Consider the following 20,262-nt stretch of genomic DNA (forward strand, 5'->3'; position numbering starts at 1 on the left):
ACTACTGCCCCTCTATACCTCCCGTTTCTCTGGCCCTTCTCAGGGTCGATGGCCTCTCGGAAAGGCTTCAGATACGCTTGTAGAAACAAAACACACTTCACACATAAAATAAACGAGAGATAAAGATGTCAGTGTGTCCTTTTCCCAGGAGTGACCGTCCGGCACGTTCCTCTTTAGGAAATTCAGTTTCTGCGCGAAACTGGGACCGCGATGGTTAAGCTTCTGTGTGTGTTGTTTATTTTATTTCGTTCTTTTTTACTTCGTTTTCTCCCGAGCGCAGCTCACATGGCATATTCCAGCTTCCGCCGGCGTAACTGGGCCCCTTTTCTCGCCCTGTTAAAGCACCCGCATACGCGCGCATGCGAATCCAACCCGTGCCCATAACAACTTTTCTCTTACGCCATTCCCTCTGCCAGATCCTGCTTGGCGCTTTCTTTTGCTCCTTATTCCGTCCGATTGACCCCTTTCCTTCAAGCGGGTTCCAATCCCGTTATGGAAGGCTTTCGTTGATCCTCGTCAAATCACTCGATATATCTGAAATGCGAACGTGCCCTACATGACTATAGTGGGTATAACGCGCGCGCTCCCGTATGTGCACATTCTATAACAGGGTCATTCACCTCTAACCTGAGTCAGTAAAAACGCGCCGTTTCTGATACCGATCTCAAGTGAGGCGCTCAACGGCCACTCACACGCCGGAGGATTTGATAGACCTGTTCCCGCACGGTTTCACAATAATCTGGCCCCGGAGTGGATCCCAAGAAGCGGGCCTTCGCAAAGAGGAAGCTGTGGCGTCGGGGAGGACACGCCCCGTTCCCACACACGCGTTCGTACGGGATAGATTGCCTCCCACCGGCCGTATTGCACTACGTGAGGCGTATAGCAAAAACGGGGCCACGCAAGACGACAGCGCAGACGAAAACACGGCTTTCTAAGCGCCGTGTTAGAAATTGTCATGTCTTCGTCTTCTCTGCCTTCTTGCGTGTCCCGTCTGCGCGACGCACCTCATGCGATGCAATGCCGCCAAGCCTAAACCTGTTTGTTTGTAATTTCTTGTTTTTTTTTCTTCAGACGATGACTAACTTGGCTAGCTACCGGCACTGTTCCGCATCGGGTGTGTCGTTTCTAACGCCTCTTTGTAGCCTCTTTCGCGGTGGGCCGATCCCTGACGTCGCGCAGTCTAAACGTGTGTTCGCTATTGGCAATAGGCCTGTCCGGTTATTGGGCACGTGCCACAGTATGTGTGTCATCGGCTAAGTGCCCCGCGTCAGTGAACCTTTTTTGACTCTGACTTGGGTATGCACCACTGAGGCCATTGGATATGTGATGAATGTGAAAATGATGATGATTACGATCATGGTCGTCATGATGATTCTGATGATGACAGAAAATCGAAAGGCGATTGAACTGCCAGTTGACGTCGATTAAACGTTCTCTCTCCAGCGCGCCTCTCACGATAAATCATACGCTTCGTACCGCAATTCTTTCGCGTTCTAGTACTGGGTTATTCTAAGACTTAGTACACACGAGAGCGAGAAGAGTAAGAAAAACAGAGAGCCTCCATTTTTTTTTTTATAACAAGCCTGTGAGCCAAATAAGGAAGAAGACAAGAAAATAAAATGACAAACCCTTCCCCTACCGGAGAATGGGGTTATGCGAAGCTTGTCCTGCGTGCACATGACCTTCGTCACGGTTAAGTAACCAACAGATAACGGTGCCGGGTTGCTTCGGCCTACCGCTCCCTCAGCTCAGTATCTTCTTATCGTTTCTGTCGGATTGCCTGGGCTCGGGCGGCTCTAACGGCTGGATCGGCGGGCCGACGGCGAGCCCTTTCACGGGCGAGCTCTCGCCGCCGCTCGTCGAACGCTGCCCGTTCCTCGGGGGAACGCACAGCACGTGGCCGTCCCATCTGTTTTCCGAGACTAAACGGAAACGAAACCGGCACAGAGAGCACAAACTCTTTCCTGCCCTTTCTCTTCCCGAGGAAAGCGAGACGACTCCGATTGGTTGTGCGCGTGATGTGAGCGCGCGCCTATGCAGCTGGAATCCTTGCCAAGGACTCACGTTCCAGAGCCGGCGTAGCTGTCAACTCATCAAACAGCCCTTTACCGCAGCTGCTCTGCTCTCGGAGAAACTGTGTTTTTTTTGGGGGGGAGGGGGGTGACCACGACAACGCCACTTGTGAGCCAATACAAGCTTCGCTTGAAAAACAGGGCAAATGACGTTCTTTTTCTCGTTATAATGTGGAAATAATAGCGAAAGAACTTAAAGTGGGCGGAAAACCCAACTTTCCGTCGGTATTGGAGCCCCACCAACACTTCCCGTGCGACGCGTGCGATATCAATTGAGCTACGGCGGCGGCAGTCGCCTCGTCCCTTTTCTTGGATATTCGTGCATGCACAAAGTAGCGTAGCCTTAGGAGTGTTCACCAGCAACGCACGCTGCCATCGCGCGAAGGGAGATGTCACGAAAGGAATGGCACTGCCATCCCTTCCGGTGCAGGCGTCGCAATATATTTCGCCAGCTGTCGCGTCACTGCTTAGCGTTAAGGGCAAACCTGCAATATTTCTTTTCAGCGGTGCATTACTAGCACCCATGCAGATCGCAAATTTTCCGTTCAATTATTTCATTATCCGAAACTCGCTTGATAAACCATTATCGAAAGTGAATCCGATCAATGCTCAAAGCCTATCCACTTATTAGGAGTGATGAGAAACCAACAACCCCTTCGAAATATTCCTACCCAGAGCCCACATCGGAACGCATCCCGGACCATTTACTATCTGTTCATCTAAAGCCTCCCACTCGCACGTAGGCTAAAACTATACACGGAAAACCAACGTATTTTGCGTATAACCTACTTTGCCAATATGTGAAGCTGGCCTCGAAAACATTCAGAGCTGTGCGTTATTTCGCTGCAGCAGCGATCCCCATTCATCGATGCGTTGTTAACGGCGTCGCAGGAAGACTTACACGAAGCTGCCCTTACGTTATCGCATTTCGTGGCGCCGCTTAATGGCGGATATTACGATTTCCTGCGCAGTGTACTTCTGTGGCAAGGGGCTTCACCTCGAATAACGGTATGGGCAAGGTTACAGGGCGAGTGACGTGAGTCGTGAACGCACCATTCTCGTCATTACTGTAACTTCTCGCATTAACCGCACGTGCCCGGCGATCGCTCGACTATAACGCCTCTCGCATTACAGATACGAACGCGCCGCAGTATAATGGTGCGTCGTCGACGTGCCTCTATATCGCACTTGAATCTATCGACCAAGACCCGGCGTTCATATATACATGAAAGGCAAATCGGGCTCGCGACGTTGCTTATTATACGAGTGAGAAGGCGAGGATCGACTTTCGCAGGCGCTTCGCGAGTACAGTCCGTCCTTGACTAACGGCACACGGTGGCCTGGTCTGAATGTGACACTCGCGAAGTTTCGCTAATATCCCGCGGCGATGTGTGGCGCGAGGCTGTGTGTACCCGCATCGTCTATCCCAGAGATATGTGGAATCCGAGGCTATACTCGCTGGCAACTTCATGTGGCAATCAAGGGAAAGCTACGGAAGCAAAGCGTTCCCAATCGAGAGCGCTTCTGAAAGGAGTGCCACATTTTCATCCCCGCTAGTGTAAGCTGCATAAGATAAAAACATAAGCGCCTTACTTACAAGCGCTAAATACGACGAAACACACCGCTAAGCGTAAAAGCTTACTTAGTTTGCGGCTTTTTCCTTTCTTTGTCGATTCCCCCAGCGTCCGTCCATAGAAACCATAAACGCTGCCAAACGCTGCCGGATTCCTTGACGCGGTAACACAAGAAGCTCCTATACGCCCCCTCCGCTCCCCCCCCCCTCTTCCCTAGTTTTCCCTTCGCTGCCACAGAAAGCTACCTGCAATAAAAATACGTTTGTTGTTTGTGTTATTTGTCATCCTATCCGGGCTGTTGAGGGAAACGAGAGCTTATAATTATCTTCGCGAAACGTAATCCGAAGCACTCAACGTCTTCGCTTGAGAAGCAAGAAAACGGTGCGGCTATAGTAGGATACAACTTAACGAAACAACATTGGCAACCATGGCACACGGTCCGCGCGGGATTGGTACTCCACCAGCCCATCACAGAAGCAAACAAAATCTTCATCATGAGACCATTTCTAAATGGCGTCACACTTGATACCTCCGGAGCGTCGGCTGTTCTTGAATAGATTATTTATCGGCGGAAGCGATGACGTGTGCAAGAGACACGGACAGAGTGTATGAAGTGTGAGCTTTTCACTCTTCAAAAGTCGGCGGCACAGTTAATTCAACTGCTGACCCCATTTTACTCATGAAACTTCACTGCCAATTGAAGTGAAACTTGACAATAAATAGTTGCAGAGGAGTATGCGTCTTATTCGAGTTCAATGAAGAGTGAGGCTTTCGCCGTTCCAGTATAATAGACGAGTGAAAACGTACAAAATTACGCGCTTATATAATTTTATTTTTGTTGTTCCGCCTTATTTAGGTAACAGGGAAAGTTTCAAGTCCGAACTATTTGCAGCCTTGCGGAGGAACAGTGGCTGGCGGTTATGAGGGTGTGGGCTTCATTGCAGACTTGAGTTGTATTCGACTATAGGAGGCAACGAGCGCAATCGCTCGAGAAATTGAGTAAGCGCCGTCGGAGAAGCGACCCACGAGTAAAAAATTAAATTATGGAGTTTAATGTGCCAAAACCACTTTCTGATTATGAGGCACGCCGTAGTGGAGGACTCGGAAGATGTGTACCACCTGGGGTTCTTTAACACGCACCTAAATCTAGGTACACGGTTGTTTTCGCATTTCGCCCCCATCGAATTGCGGCCGCCGCGGCGGGGATTCGATCCCGCGACCACGTGCTCAGCGACCCATGTGTACAACCATGCCAATAAGCAACGTAGCCTAACGCAACGGCTGAACTATCGTGTTCTAAAGAGAAGGCGGATGGAATGACAACGTGCAATGGATTAAAGGGGAAAGAAGTGCACACTAAAACATTCATCGATAAGAATGATCGATCGCCTGGTACGCAAACTTCATCTTCAGCACTTTATTGAACTCACCAGTTCTTTTCTTTTTCTTTCAATGTGATTTTGTTATTACCGTGTTAGAACTCTTCTATCACAAAAGCAACCCCAAGGTTATTCCACAGCGTCCACGTGGCAAATTCCGCACACATTCTGCTCTCTCGAATAATGTGAACTACCCTTCACGCAGCTCCTAAACACACATGCTTTGTTATGATATATTTATACAGATTCGTAACTTCCCCAAATACGTCCGGTGTCAATAGCAGCTTAAAGAAGAGTTAAGCGATACATGGTACTTAACACAAGCCCACTTAGCGTCGCCAGTAACCATATCTCGTCGCTGCACATGTAAATAAACAAAAACAAACGGAGCGGAACCCCAGCGACAATCGTTTGTTTGCAAACATTGTGTACCTGCACGCATTCCCAGTCATGCTGCTTTCGAGAAGGATGCGCTAATGGCGGTTCATTCATTATATCTCTGGCCAAAGAACTTAGTGTCTCATCCCTATTGCCGCGTTATTGCAAGAGACCCTCAATTTGGAGAAGGAGCGGAGAGCCTGTTGGGTACTAGGCCAATGAGCTCTTCCTTCGCCTGGGACGTTTGCGCCGCATGCTTAATGACTAATGCAGGAACGCTCTCTCGATCCTCCCTACGCCTGTATATAAAATGCCCGGGAGGCCGCTTCGAACGTGTTGGGCTTTTTGTTCGCCTCGCAAATACGATAAGGACACGGGAGAACTTTATTCTCGTCACCCTATCAGCATACGCGTGCAGCCTGCCCCAAAAAGAACTTCCGGAACCACGGCCAAGACCCGGAAGCAGCGGATGCCAGGCGCTGGCAAACGCCGTGCTCAAACAGCGTGCACAGCGGATGCCGGAAATGCTTTCCATCTCATCCTCTCTCTCTCTCTCTCTCCTTCTCTTCTACATCGTCGCCCACGGACATTCCTTCACTCGCAACCGCTAGGCCCCTCCCCGTTAGGGACAATGCATTGGATCGGCGCAGCGAGAATTTAGACAGGCGTCCCTGACTTTTATTTTTTTTTTTAATCTAGACTCTCGTTATTCTGCCTTTACGCCGCATACTTCTCATCCAAACAGCATGACACAATCCCGCATCTCATTCCGCCTCCTCTTTACCCTTTCAAAACCCCAACTTCTATGACCCTGCTCCGCCAAATTTAAGCCCTAGCCGCGCCGTTTATTACCTCGCTCCAGCTTCCATTTTACCTATCTATCTGTCTGTCTGTTTGTCTGTCTGTCTCTCTGTCTGTCTGTGTCTGCCTGTCTGTGTATGTATGTATGTATGTATGTATGTATGTATGTATGTATGTATGTATGTATGTATGTATGTATGTATGTATGTATGTATGTATGTATGTATGTATGTATGTATGTATGTATGTATGTATGTATGTATGTATGTATGTATGTATGTATGTATGTATGTATGTATGTATGTATGTATGTATGTATGTATGTATGTATGTATGTATGTATGTATGTATGTATGTATGTTCACTTTCATGTGTTTTGTTATTTATTGTCCCATTTTTTACCGCTTATAGTCTGTTCTAGCCGCTATTATCTCGCACACCTTTCGCACCTCGTGATAAATACAGCAGTGACAACCTGCTTGCTCATGGAAGGTTTGTAGTACACTAGTGGCTTTAAAGTCAACTTGCAAAGATCGACAATAATCTCTTGAGGGCAGGGGCAGCGCTGTCTTTGTGATATTGTGGACCTCCTTGTGTCGCGAGTAATCGCAGCCACCCACGTATTCCTTCCCCCTGTACCCACGTGCACAGCCTTTGCCCCTTTGACGCCTTAAAAGAAAACCTGTGGTGTAGTCTCATTCACTCTGACGAAGGCCTGTCTCCACCGGCTGCAACGTTAGTAAAAGAGCTTTTGGTATACGAACGAAGAACATATATATATATATATATATATATATATATATATATATATATATATATATATATATATATATATATATATATATATATATATGCGTGTGTGTGTGTGTGTGTGTGCGTGTGCGTGTGCGTGTGCGTGTGCGTGTGCGTGTGCGTGCGTGTGTGTGTGTGTGTGTGTGTGTGTGTGTGTGTGTGTGTGTGTGTGTGTGTGTGTGTGTGTGTGTGTGTGTGTGTGTGTGTGTGTGTGTGTGTGTGTGTGTGTGTGTGCGTGCGTGCGTGTGTGTGTGTGTGTGTGTGTGTGTGTGTGTGTGTGTGTGTGTGTGTGTGGAAATCGCGCTGGACCCGGTAGTAAAATGAAGAAAAAGAGTACGACGTATAAGCACATTATATTTGACTGACGTTTCGGCTGGTGGACCAGCCTTTGTCTTTATATATATATATATATATATATATATATATATATATATATATATATATATATATATATATATATATATATATATATATATATATATATATATAGTCTACCACTGTCTATCCGTCCATCTATCTAGCCCCTCATATATGCGTCTATTTACTCGTTTATTAACCCAGCTGTCTACACCAGCAAGTTCCCTCGTCTTCGATGCAACCCATCACTGCGCAGCGCTCGCCAAAACCGGAGCAAGCAAACTAAGTCTTCATCTCGCCCCATTAACCATTTCTCGTCGATCCGGCAAGGGGTCACCGCATCAGCGATCCACCGACCTCCTGCGAACTCTCTCCTTCCTCGTTTTCGGCGTCCCGCGCATCGCCCATTCCTATGCTCCACCCCGAAGCTATTACCTCCTCATCGTCTGCAACCCTAATGCCATTGTGCTGGCTTCCCTATCTGCCAAAGTTTCATTTTTTGCCTATGATCATAGCCCCGGCATTTTCTCCCAGATTTGTTCAGAATCGCTTGTGACCGAATTTTCCCCTTCGCTAGCAGCCCCCCACGCTGCATGGCTGTGGCGCAGCGCGTCTACAGAACGTCTGCGCAGTGCATCAGCGACAAAATATTGACGCCTTTGCTACCCTTTCTTGGTGTTTTCCTCGCGCGTCGCATGGCTCCCTATTCTACCACTGGCTCCGACTTCCATCCCTAATAGGATTTCCTTTCTCACGCCTCTGGAGAGGCACTCGGTCCCCAGATTTGACTCATTTTCATTTCCCGACTTCAGTTCTGCTGCTGCACGGCTTCCGTTCGATCGGTGGCACAAACTCGAACGTTCTCTATACGCCCTCTCGGCGTTTCCAACCGTACAGTCTAACGCTGCTCTTCGTCTTTCCACGAGAGGTCGTCTTCTCTTTTCTTTGCATCGCTTTGCCGCGCAAATCTCGTGCGCATTCTGCGCTGTACAGCGCGTCGCGTGCACGAACACCGCGCCCCCCCCCCTACTCCCGTCGTCCTTTCATTGCTTCGTATCGAGAACAGCCTCGTTGTTCAGGTGCCACAGGAGACGCGGGGCAAACGGCGCGACGACTCTGTCAGACAAACAAACAATATTTCTCGCCGAATGCGAATTCCAAATACCTCAGGGCTAGAGCAACCGACGCAGCTATAGACATAAGAGCGTTTAAATACGCTACGAATGGGTGGATGACTGATTTTCCCTTTATTAAGAGCGACACAGATGCACATACATATCCGCCGTGGTTGCTCAGCGATTTGGTGTTGGGCTCCTCAGCAAGTGGTCGCGGGCTCGAATCCCGGAGACGAGACAGTGGCCGCATTTCGATCGGGGTGAAATGAGAAAACAACCGTGTACTTGGATTCAGGTGCACGTTAAAGAACCCCAGGTGGTCCAAATTAATCTGGAGTCCACACTAGGGCATGCCTCATTATCAAATCGTGGTTTCGGCACGCAACACCCCATAATTTTTAGATGCACATACACGCAACGTCAGCGCCGTGTGTATGCGTATAAGTGTCGCTCTTCTGTCCCCGTATCGGTTGCGCTAGCGATAAGGCCCCTAGTATAAGGTACCAAGTCCAACGTGCAGCCATAGTCGAATACAGACAATTGCGTGTCTAACGAAAACGCAAAGGAAAGAAAACGGTCATATCACGAGACGCGCATTAATAATAATATTTGGGGTTTTACGTGCCAAAACCACTTTCTGATTATGAGGCACGCCGTAGTGGAGGACTCCGGAAATTTTGACCACCTGGGGTTCTTTAACGTGCACCTAAATCTAAGCACACGGGTGTTTTCGTATTTCGCCCCCATCGAAATGCGGCCGCCGTGGCCGGGATTCGATCCCGCGACCTCGTGCTCAGCAGCCCAACACCATAGCCACTGAGCAACCACGGCGGGTGAGACGCGCATTACTCGCGCGCTAGCGTTCGCGTTGCATGGAAATTTCGCTGAAAATTTAACGCGAGTAAACAATACAGGTAGTCAGTGAAAGACTCGGCCTTCTTGAACGCTCACTGACTCACAGTTTCAGGTCTCGCGCTGAGTGCTAACGCAGCTGTGCTATCCGGTATTCCTTCGCATGGAAGAAAAGTTAGCGTAGTAGTTCCTTGCGCAACAGCACAATGCACGGCATCGTCGTGGCTTCTTCAGAGCCGCAAAGGCTCTCGGTTTAACTTTTTCACGCCTCTATTTTCCGTCGCACGATCCTGCTTTACAGCTTGTGAACTGATTGTATATCTCCTAGGCCTTGGTAGCCACTGAAACCTTGATGTAATACGAGGATGTATGCAAGCAATGAGCTTCTAAAGTGCGCTAAACGCTTAAGGGCGGTTGTATGCGTACGCTTTGTTGGAATTCTCATAACTTATTTGTTGAAATATTTTAGAAGTATAATGACAGTAAAGTTAGTTATCTTTTTGAACATGTAACAAGGAGGACCGTTCTCCGATGTCAATGTCTCTTTAATACCTATTTCATCAAATAAGCGCGAATATCAAAGGTAACGCGACAATTTCATTGCCGCAAAGTAGACAACAGTGAGAAAGAAAAAAAAAAGCACGACCTAGTGCCTCTTCATTTCGAGAGAAACGTAACGATGGCCTTAGCTGCGCGGCTTAGGAACGCTAGCGAGTAAGCCATCATCACGGCTGTTGACGCCGTGCCGGCGAGGCTCTTGGAAACAAATGACGGTCCAAAGCTGCGCCGACAGTTTGCGAACAAAGTGGCCCGGCGCTGTTGTCGGTGGCATCACGAGCAAAAAGCGTAGGATTATATAGCGCGGCGATGGAAGGAACGCGCAATCTCTTGGAGCACGCAGTGACAAAGGGTCGGGAAGCATGTGAAGAAAAGCGAGGTACGTCGAACGCATAAACGAAGAGAAACATGCTGAGCATATATCTATATCTATCTATCTATATCTATATATATATGTATAGTGGTGTATTTCTTTTCATCCCCTAGCTCCTATTATTTTCAGGACGTCACGCCGGATGAAGTGTTTGGTCGGCCCGTGTGTATAGCTGCTGATCGTCGCGTTTGCACAGCTGTTTACCTTTTTTTTTTCTATGGTTAAAAGTTTAAAAGTCATCTTTATTTTTCTTTAATACGACGAGTTGACGTTGTGCTCCTGAACCCGAGGTCGTGGGTTCGATTCAGAACCGAGGCGGTGGCATTCGAACACGGGCTGGATGCAAAAAAAAACGCTCGCGCACTTTTGATTTAGGCGCACGTTAAAGAACCCCAGGTGGTCAAAGCTAAAGTGGTGCTGCCTCACTGCGGCGTCTTCAAAACCAGTAGGTGCCTTTGGCACGGCGAACTCCGCAATTTCATTTGATTCCACTTCTGCCGACAAGTTGCTCTTGCCAACTTACAAAGTTAGCCGAAAAGAAAGAAAATAGCGACTGTTGCAAAACCGTTGTATTTGATTTTACAAAGAGAGGGAAGCAATGAAGGAAGAAAATAATGAAGGGGGGTTTATTAGACTTTGTCCGGTTGGCTATAACCTGCAAATAGCGAGGGGGATGGCAGAGTCAAATAAAGAGAGAGAGAAAAGAGTAACTAAACATTATTGCTTAGTTTAGGGCTATTAATTCCGCCAAAACTGTGTGGCTGAGTAGCGTTCTTGTCTGTTTACGATTAATTTATTTTTTCCATTGTTTTTGCACCAGTATTGTATTTTTTGTGCTTCTAGTAAGCTGCTGACGGAAACAGGAAAAAAATTAAAATACAGAATTAAAAGCTCCACTGAAGTCCTCTGAATACTGCCTAAACTGGAAATGAGCAGTAGTGACCACCGGACACGTTGATTTTTATTTTTTTGCGCTGTAGTGTAAAACCGGAATTTCAGCTTTATTTCGATGCGCTTCGTGCTCGTCACAGGTGATTCACTGGCTCTACATTACGCACGATGCATCTGCAATGCTCATAAATATTCAAAAGCGAACAATGCTGAAACTACTCCATTGCATTATTTCGCATCCAGTTTCAACTGCCTGCATTTGCTCTCAATGCATACTACAAAATGTACACTTTGGGACTACTCTATGCTCAGAAACCTGCCACCGGGCGATTACCTGTCGCACGTTCGTTTAATTACGCGCAAAAGCACGTTCTCTGCTGTTCGCGCTTTACTTAATTTAGCACTGTACATAGTTGCCAATTTGCGTCCTATTGTTAACAAGTGTTTCTTTTCTTTTAAGCAACTTCGAAGGGGTTTGATGATGCCGATTAATTTTCTGACATTTTTTTTTTCGTCGCACTTACTTTTCGTCGGTTTTGTTTGTTTCAAGCGAAGATTTTACGACACGGGGCTGTTCAGCAACCAAACTTGCCATTGTTGTGCCAGCTAATGAACAGCAACTCCGCACTACATTTCGAACGCCTCAACCTGGGTGAGCGACCCAACCTTTCGGCCCGCGCGAAGCGACGACTCAAGGGCACGACGACGCAGCGAGGGTATACAGCGCACGGCGTCAGAGAGCTCGTGCAATAATGATTCCAACGCGGTGCGCTCGGCGGCCTTGTCGCGCGGTTTGCCAGAGTCAACAACGCCGCCACCTGCACTCATCAGACGTAATGGCGCGGCGAGAAGCCAGTCGCGTGTACCACGTGCGTACAACGCGTCACCGCCGTCACCGCGCCCTGGGAGATTCCAGGGGCGAACGAAAGGGCCGGCGCTGCCGCCATCAAGAATTAAAGGGAGCGAACGGTCAGCTGCGCGGAGGCGCGCACGATTCCGCAGCCGCGAGCACGAAATGCGGCAAGCGGCGGCTACCCGTTCGATGACCGGTGAAGGCAAACGCTACGCGCTCGGAGAGAAAAAAAAAAAACAAGAGCCCCGCTACAAGCGAAAAAAGAAAGTTCCTTCTCGTTTCCATTATCTATCTCGTGGGACTGAGCGATTCTTGCCCACCTTGTCTGCGAACTTCGTGCAAACGTAAACAATTTAGAAATTCCTCAGGGAAGCGGCTCGATGTTTGTTAAGCAGCCTGAATGTTACAGCTCTTCGTGTCGCTCACTATGTGGCTGTGTGCGGTGAACTGGCAGCACGTTGGTAGCTGATAAGTACTAGCCTTTGCAGGTCGCGAACCCCTACGACAAGTGCTAATATAAATGAATAAATCCACCAATATACTTTTCTTTTCTCAGTTACATAAAGGCATGCATGCCAGGAGACGTGCGTAAGGAAGTGTCCCCTCTATAACGTTTGAGAAAAAAATACAAAAGAACACTCTTCAGCGATTCCTTCCGCGCTAAACTCATTCACCGCGACAACAGCAGACTCTCATGGCGGACACCACCTGATTCTGAACAGAAGCTACTTTACAAGAGTTGGAAGCTGTTGTAATCGGTTGAGCATCATACGGAGAAAAAAAAAACAGCGCAGGAACGGGACAGATGGAGGTCAGCGCCTGTGTTTTTTTGTCTTCCTTCGGTCCTCTTGCTGCACAGTTTCTTTTTTTATCGAAAGCTGCTACTACCCAGCGAAACGCACAGCGCCGTCTACATCCGCTACAGCAATGCTTGCCGTGACCTTGAAAATGCACGCACAGGCGTCTCCACTGTCATAGTCATCACGGTAATGGTGAGGAGTTGGCCTTACGACGGCTACGCAAGGCGAGAGACGAGTCAACAGACACAACAAACCCAGCTACGAGCTTTAAGCTGCCTGCCTCAGTAAAAAGAAACCCACAGAGAGAAAAAAATGAATTCCTGCGACGTGTGCCAGTTTGAGCACGCATGCTATACATCTAAGATACCGCAGCTGTATAAGTGATTTCTCACACCCTTCGTAAGTGTGTCCACAAGTGCCCGAAATCTACCAAGGACTCGGCAAACGCTTCACCATCTCCGGTGCGATTCATTCGCTGTATTGGAGCCTTTTCAAGTGCTTCGCTATATCCCAGCTTTGTACTTTGATAGTGTGGATTATATGCACCGCACCTTCTTGCATTCTGCGCCGACTCTTCAGACGCCGGCGTCTGGATGCGTGTGTCGAACGGCTTCGTAAAGCCGCACGCGTCCGGTGTGGAGCGCGCGTCTGCCATCTGGTGCCGACCGTGGGATGCGTTGCTGGGTGCTCTGACATTTCGTACGGACAGCGCCATCAGGTTTCACCGTCGCAGCCGTACAAGATCCTAGCTGAGCTTCAACGCGGCGCCCGTAAGACCCGGTGCGAAAAAAGGAAAAAAAAAAGGGGGGGATTATCGGTTACACGCTTACACTGGCAACTTTTATACGCAACGTAAGTTATATTTTATTATCACCAATAATTACATTTCAAGGTGAAATTTGGGGCTCCGACGCAGGCTGAATGGCTGGCTGTTCCTTAATTAACGTTTCATAGCGACCACGCCCCTGCACGCCGACCAACAGCGACGGCCTTCGCCGCAAGACAACGGTAGTGGAACTCACCCCGAATGGTTTCGCTTTAAGTTGAAGGCGGGCGAAGTGCCCTTGCTCGCGGAAATTTTCGGTTCCTTCTTGGCTAAGCCATGGACAAACTAATAAAACAATCAATTTATTGTGCGGACAAAGACGCTAAATGGTCATTCTTGACTACCGGCGTGACGCGATCTGAATGTTCATGATTCCAGCAGCAGCGCGAACACCATACTTTGAAAGCACAAATTGAAATAAAGACGTAAGCCGAGAGAAGCAGGATAAATTTAGATCCGTTAGCATTGCTGTGGTAGCTTATTTTACAGGTTACAGCACCCGGTGTCTTATTGTCGGCGCAGTTACGGGCAGGTGAGAACGCACCTGCTTGACACCTTGAAAGCTGGCTTTTCCCTAATAACAATCCCCTAACGGAGAAGCCAACTTCTGTAGTCGGCTTTGCTTTTCAGGCAATGGCTAGTATATTGTGAAGGTGTGCCTGGTGCAGTGTCGCCGGGGTCACAGCGGTAGACGCCTTTATAACACGAAAAGGCCACATCGGCGCAGGTATCGAACCTGGGTCTTCGCGAGCCTGCAGTAAGCGGAGGTGCGATTGCCATATCAAGACATTCGCAACTTTCTTACACGGTTCCAGTGGCTCGTAGCACAACGTATGTGCCACTCGCTGAACGGTGGCGAGCATTGACTTGATTAATTATTTGTCAAATGTTATTGAAGCGTGTACATTATTTACTAATTATAGTTTTCCATTCTAGTGGCTTAAATTCTAAAGCCTGCATAGAAACTATGGGATAAAGGCCGTAATGGAGCAGCTGACGTGGAAATGGAGGAAAAGGGTATTAGGTTACCCCTACCAGCGGCGCAGTAGGCACGGTCCGCACATTCTCAACCAGGATCAACCATCCTAGTTTTGCACCTTGCAAACTAGGATCCCTTGCACCTTCTCACAAAAGTCGTCAAAATCAGTCTATTGCGTGCGATTGACCGTAACGCTCAGCTCAATTTTCTAGTAGGAATGCAGCAGATGCTACCACGGCGACCAAAGTTAGGGTTACGGTTTCTGAAATTTCTGTGTTCGGTACAAAGAAGAATGAAAACGAAAGCCCCTCGCACTTCGCGTAGTGCCGACACGATTTCGCTTTGCATGCTTTACTGTGGGACCGATATACTCCTTGGCACACGACAACAGACTGTACGGAATCGCACAAGTTCCAAGCTTTTTTTTTTCTCACAAGAGATTCTGTGTTCCTTACTCGGCCATTCGAGTCTTAATTAACGCAAGAAAGCCCATAATAGGCCACGGAACCTAACCGGCGAACTAGCCACGATCGACTCCACTGAGTGCGCTTCTCTATTGCAGAAACATTTTTTGTTTTAAAGGCCAGCACTTCAGTCGCTCTGCTATAACATTCAGTGGGACAGAAATTTAGACGACGAATGCAGCTCAGCAAAGCGGAACGCGGTGTTATCAATCAAACTTAAAAGAAAAGCAGTCACGTTGATATGCGCACTAAATCAGCTCATTGAAAACAGACGAAACAAAGTGTCGAGCACCAGACCCCGCAACGTTACAGTTTAGTCATGTTGCAACGTTTCCCACTACTGGCGTATTATGCCCCAGGTAGACTGCAGTCTTATACCACGTGCTACACGCGATGATTTCGCCGGTGTTTTTCAATTAACCCCAGAACGACCATTTACTGCGTTTTTTTTTTTGCATCAGAGTGGGAAAACTTCCCACTCTGTCCTTCCTTTCTTTCTCTCCTCTCTCTCTCTCTCTCTCTCTCTTGAAGGCTACGTTTAGTCATTGGACGTTGTTAGAGTGCGCCTCATTCCATCTGTAACAGCATCACACGGCGTCGCCTGCATAACGCATCAGCCACATATTACACATTGATCACGTTCTCGTGCGGTAAGAAGGTAATGGATCATGCGGCGAGAGCTTTCGGCTAGGCTAGCCCCAGCTTCGGTTTCGTCCGACACGATCTATCATTAAACAAAGCCATCGCGGGTGCCCGTGAATGATTCTCCTTCCCGATAATTAGTGAATGTAGATGGCGTTATAATGGTGGTTGAGTTGTTTCCACAGGTGCTGTTAACCTCGCGGTCAGTGCCGGCCATTGCAGCTCTTGAGCCGCTGCCCTGAGCACCACTGTCCAGCATCTGAGGCGCGCTACCACTGGTCTGTTCGCATAAAACAAACGCGACAAGATGCGACGCCCCCTTTCGCACTGTACGCGCGGCGCTTCGGGAAACGCTATAGTGGGGTACAACTTTAGAAGGCAGCCCATTTGCCCCCTCAAAGGCGGACGCACACGAGCCTTCACCAATAGGCGCGCACTCTAGACTGACGTCATGAGCCGGATGTCCGGTGACCCCGCCGACGGAGAACATGGCAACCCGCGCTTTGAACAGAGCCAAGTCGCTTCAACGGGACTATTTCTTTAGTCGCGGAGGCAATCTGCTACCGCGCTTCAATCATCTGGGCGGGGTCTCTCCTGCCTTCTTAAGTTGCACCCGACTACAGATCTTGCGCATGCGTGTGGAAATCCTGGTCTCTCCAGCACGTCATGTAATTTTTTTCCTATTTGCACTGAAGCACCGGCAGTGCCTGACGTAGTGCTGCGTATCGTCCACTTCATTAGTCAATGCGGAAAGAGAACACAGGAGGTGGAGAATAAAAAAGGAAAATATGAAGAAAACAATGAATAAGTAACCCAACCAAGCCCATATGACCACCAAAGGATTAAAGAATGTCTATGAGGTTCGACCGGCGCAAGTGCAATAACAGGGCGTTCGTGGTTCAAGAAACTTTCAAAGTTGCGCTCCTCCATACTCCGATGCACTCTTATCCAGGAGCACAGGAGTATGGAAAGCGTATAGCGATACATGTTTACCATACTTGGCCCTTCGCCTCTTTCTCTCCCCATCTGAATATCCCCACTCTCTGCCCGTGGCTACAGCGCCCTCCCCACCAACCAAAAACGCTAACCCTCAATTGCACTGCGTTATATAAATTGAACAGCCGTCCACTGTCAGAGCAAAAAATACGCGTACAATGTTCACAAGACATGCATGAACTAAAGGCAGCCAGAATGCTAGTTCGCTTCCCACGGCCTACGGACCTGCGAAATCAACGTGTAGCACATCAGAATATTGCTCGTCGATTTACGCTTCGCAATGCACCTTTCTCCCTTCCTGAGTATTTAGATCCATTATCCCGTTAATCCATTATCTTCACCTTTTTTTCCTGGTTAAACCCCCTGTCTTTTGTTCGTTTATTCATCTCCTTAATTGAGCTGTTTACGCAACAATGCCGTGCCAGTAACAGGGGACAAAAGACGCCACCCAGTTAAGGCCCTCTTATTACGCTCCAATCGTCAGCGCGCAACCACCGTCAAGGGCTATCCATTACCGTCTTTCAGCTTCGCGCACTTCAAGAGAGACGGCGGTAGCTGGTTGTTAGTGTGCCCGAAGCTGCAGCTTCGGGCACACTAACAACCAGCTACCGCCGTCTCTCTCCCTCTCTCTCTCATCTCAAAACCTTGCCAGTCAGTAGCCAAATCCCTCCGGCGCCCGATGGTTTGGACAAGCGCGGAAGCAAAAAGCAACATGGCGGCACATAACGCCTATCAACGTCCAGCAAGAAAGCAAGTGCCCGAGACGACGCCAAAAGATCGCTGCAGTGGCGAAGGAGGCGAGCCAAGTAGATGTAGCCCTCTCGTACACTGGATGAGAGTCGCGGTTAAAGAAGAAAGAAAAACCGCTGTCGCCTCAAAACCAGCCGCGAGCCAGTTGAAGGGGGGCTCTCAGCCGGTTGGCCAACCGATGCGGATCAGCGGCTCCGAGAGAGCCCCCCTGCCGGCCGCTCGCCGCCGCGCCGAAGAAGCCAAGGCGACAAGCTTTTGACGCCCCGGCGACGCGATGAGCTTCCCACGTGTGGCGGGACACCCTGGGAATCTGTCTCCCCAGCAGAGTGCACTCCCCCGTTGCTGTCCTCACGTACGTCTTCCACGTGTCCCGCTTTTTCTCTCTATCTCTCTTTCACAGCTTTTGGCGACTTCAAATACAAGGGTATCGCAAACCACGCTATGTTACGCGCAGTTTCGCGACGCTCCAAATCACGAGAAGACTTACAGGGAACAGCAGTAAAAACGTGGGTGTGGATCCAACTACCCGATAGAGTTGCTGCTATCTCTGATCACGCAAATTTGTGTAGTGCTGCTGAACCATTCATGGACGCGCAGTGATTGTTTCGCACCGTCGGCGTCCGTGAATAGCGTATATGTCTCACCTTTTCGCCGTATTGCCTTCGGTTGAAATTTGCATTACTTGTTTCGTAATCCCCTTCCCCCTTACGTAATGTGCTTTGGGAATTTTCGGGGTTTCATAAATGATGATGATGATGTTGTTGATGATTACGATGATGATTACGACGACGACGATGATGATGATGATTATTATGATGATGATGATGAACAAGCGTCAAACGCGAACAGCTTGTTTATGCCTGCGAAGCTGTTCCTGTACTGTTCTCGCCCTCGACGTCCTGTAATGGTGGAACATCAACTGTCCCGCTTCCACGCCTACTCGGTGTACCGTGAATACCCGCCAAGCAACGGCAACGGAAGCAAGGAATCTACAATGACTGGTTCAATACATCTGCTGTCCCAATGTCTACCGAAATTGGCACCATGCTGCAGCCACTGCAGAAGCACTGCGGGCAAGACTAAAGAAAAAAAAAAGAAAACTCTTTGGCGATTTGAAGTTCACCAACGAACACGCTGGCCTTAATCGTCAGAGCGCTTGAAAACAAATACAATTGCACTGTCAGACTCGTGCCACTCCGAAACGCTAAATTTGCGGACGCAAGGACGTATAAAAGACAAAATGTGTGCGCCAGAGCCAGATGATTATAACGATATTGAAACTGTACTTCAAAAGACCGTAATACCCGGAGGCGGAAATTTTGAAGCTAGGAGTCGCGTGCGCATGGGTTTGGACACCTTGTCGAAATAGTTCTTGACCAGACGTCGGTATCTGCCGGCGGCAATATTCATTTTCGCCTGCGTCTACATTCAATGCTCGCTCTCCTTTACATCTTCACTTACAAGGTATTCCATTAACAAAACTGATAACTGGGGCGAGGCGGTTAGCATCAAGACACGTGAAGAAGACCCGTGTACTTCGTTCCGTGTTTCAGACATGAACGGATATTTATCGTTTCATTTCTTTTCCTATCATTATATTAAGCTTCTTGCGTGGCGCAGTGTTCTAACTTGTAAAGTTAACGAGTCCTACATGCACGCAACGAGAATGTAGAAGCCTACATATGACGCCACGAAGGTATGCACCGTGATACGTGGTGCCCGTTCTTTGATGTACTACCACTGCCTCAGCCTCAACTGTCATGGCAGTGTACAGAATTCACTGCGTCCCAGACCTCCAACCGCTATACTCCATACGGCCTACTACTTGGTCTCAATGGAGCCCAACGTGGCAGCGATCTCGGAGTGGCAAAAGAGCCTCAGGTGGACTGCATGGTGGAGGAAAGTAAAGAGCAAATGAGCAGCCACTGAATCACCAGAGGAGTACTGGCGTTCCAGAGTTTCTCGGGCAGCGCGCTCAACTGTGGCCTAATCACTGATCAATAGTACCACGCATCGGCACTCTAACTTAAGCTATCTGACTGCCCACGCCGATGCGTTGCGCCCGACCACCGAGTGATGGAAGAGCGCTTCCGACATCGATACAGTAATTGCCCGCTGCCAAATTTAACAACCGAGAATCGACAGTCGCGTAGGCGAAGAGACACCAGGCGCGTACCCAAGCGTTGTTGCTATGGCTCCCTCTCGTCAGGCTTCAAGTGCTCGTGCGTGGCTGTTGCTCAAAGGCTTGGTAGGTTGGCTGCCGAATGGAGGATCACAGCGACAGTGCTGCATATGGACTGCACATACGGAACATTCTATGCGCAGCACAGACGCCAGTTCTGAATGCTTTACGCTCCTTATCACGTGCTTTCGCTGCTGTTAATACGTTCCACGAGCTCGTGGGTCAGATTACCGTGGACAGCCGCTTAATTTAATACACAATGCGATTTAAGACTGGCGTTTCCTGTTGGCCCTACGTTTTGAGCGCTCTTGAAGAGCCAGCAATCAAGATGTCGGAGAAATCGTAGAGTCTAAAACAGCGCGATTTTGTGAGCGACTCAAAGTACAAGCGACAGTGTGATGCGGACTATGTAATTCTTACTATAGTAGCCAGCAAAACAGGCTTGCCAAAAAAAGTCAGCAGAACCACTTTAATGTCTGTATTACCACGCGCGGGTGCGTGCCAGCCCTCTTCCTGATTTCATCCATTTCAGAGCTTACAGCTTTTGAATCATCTCTCACCCTGACAATACGTGGCGCTGTTCGCGCACGTGCACGCCTTTCACCTCATCTTCCCATGCTCTCAAGCG

The sequence above is a fragment of the Dermacentor variabilis genome, chromosome 8 (genome assembly GCF_050947875.1).
Source record: "Dermacentor variabilis isolate Ectoservices chromosome 8, ASM5094787v1, whole genome shotgun sequence".
Taxonomy (NCBI): Eukaryota; Metazoa; Arthropoda; class Arachnida; order Ixodida; family Ixodidae; genus Dermacentor; species Dermacentor variabilis.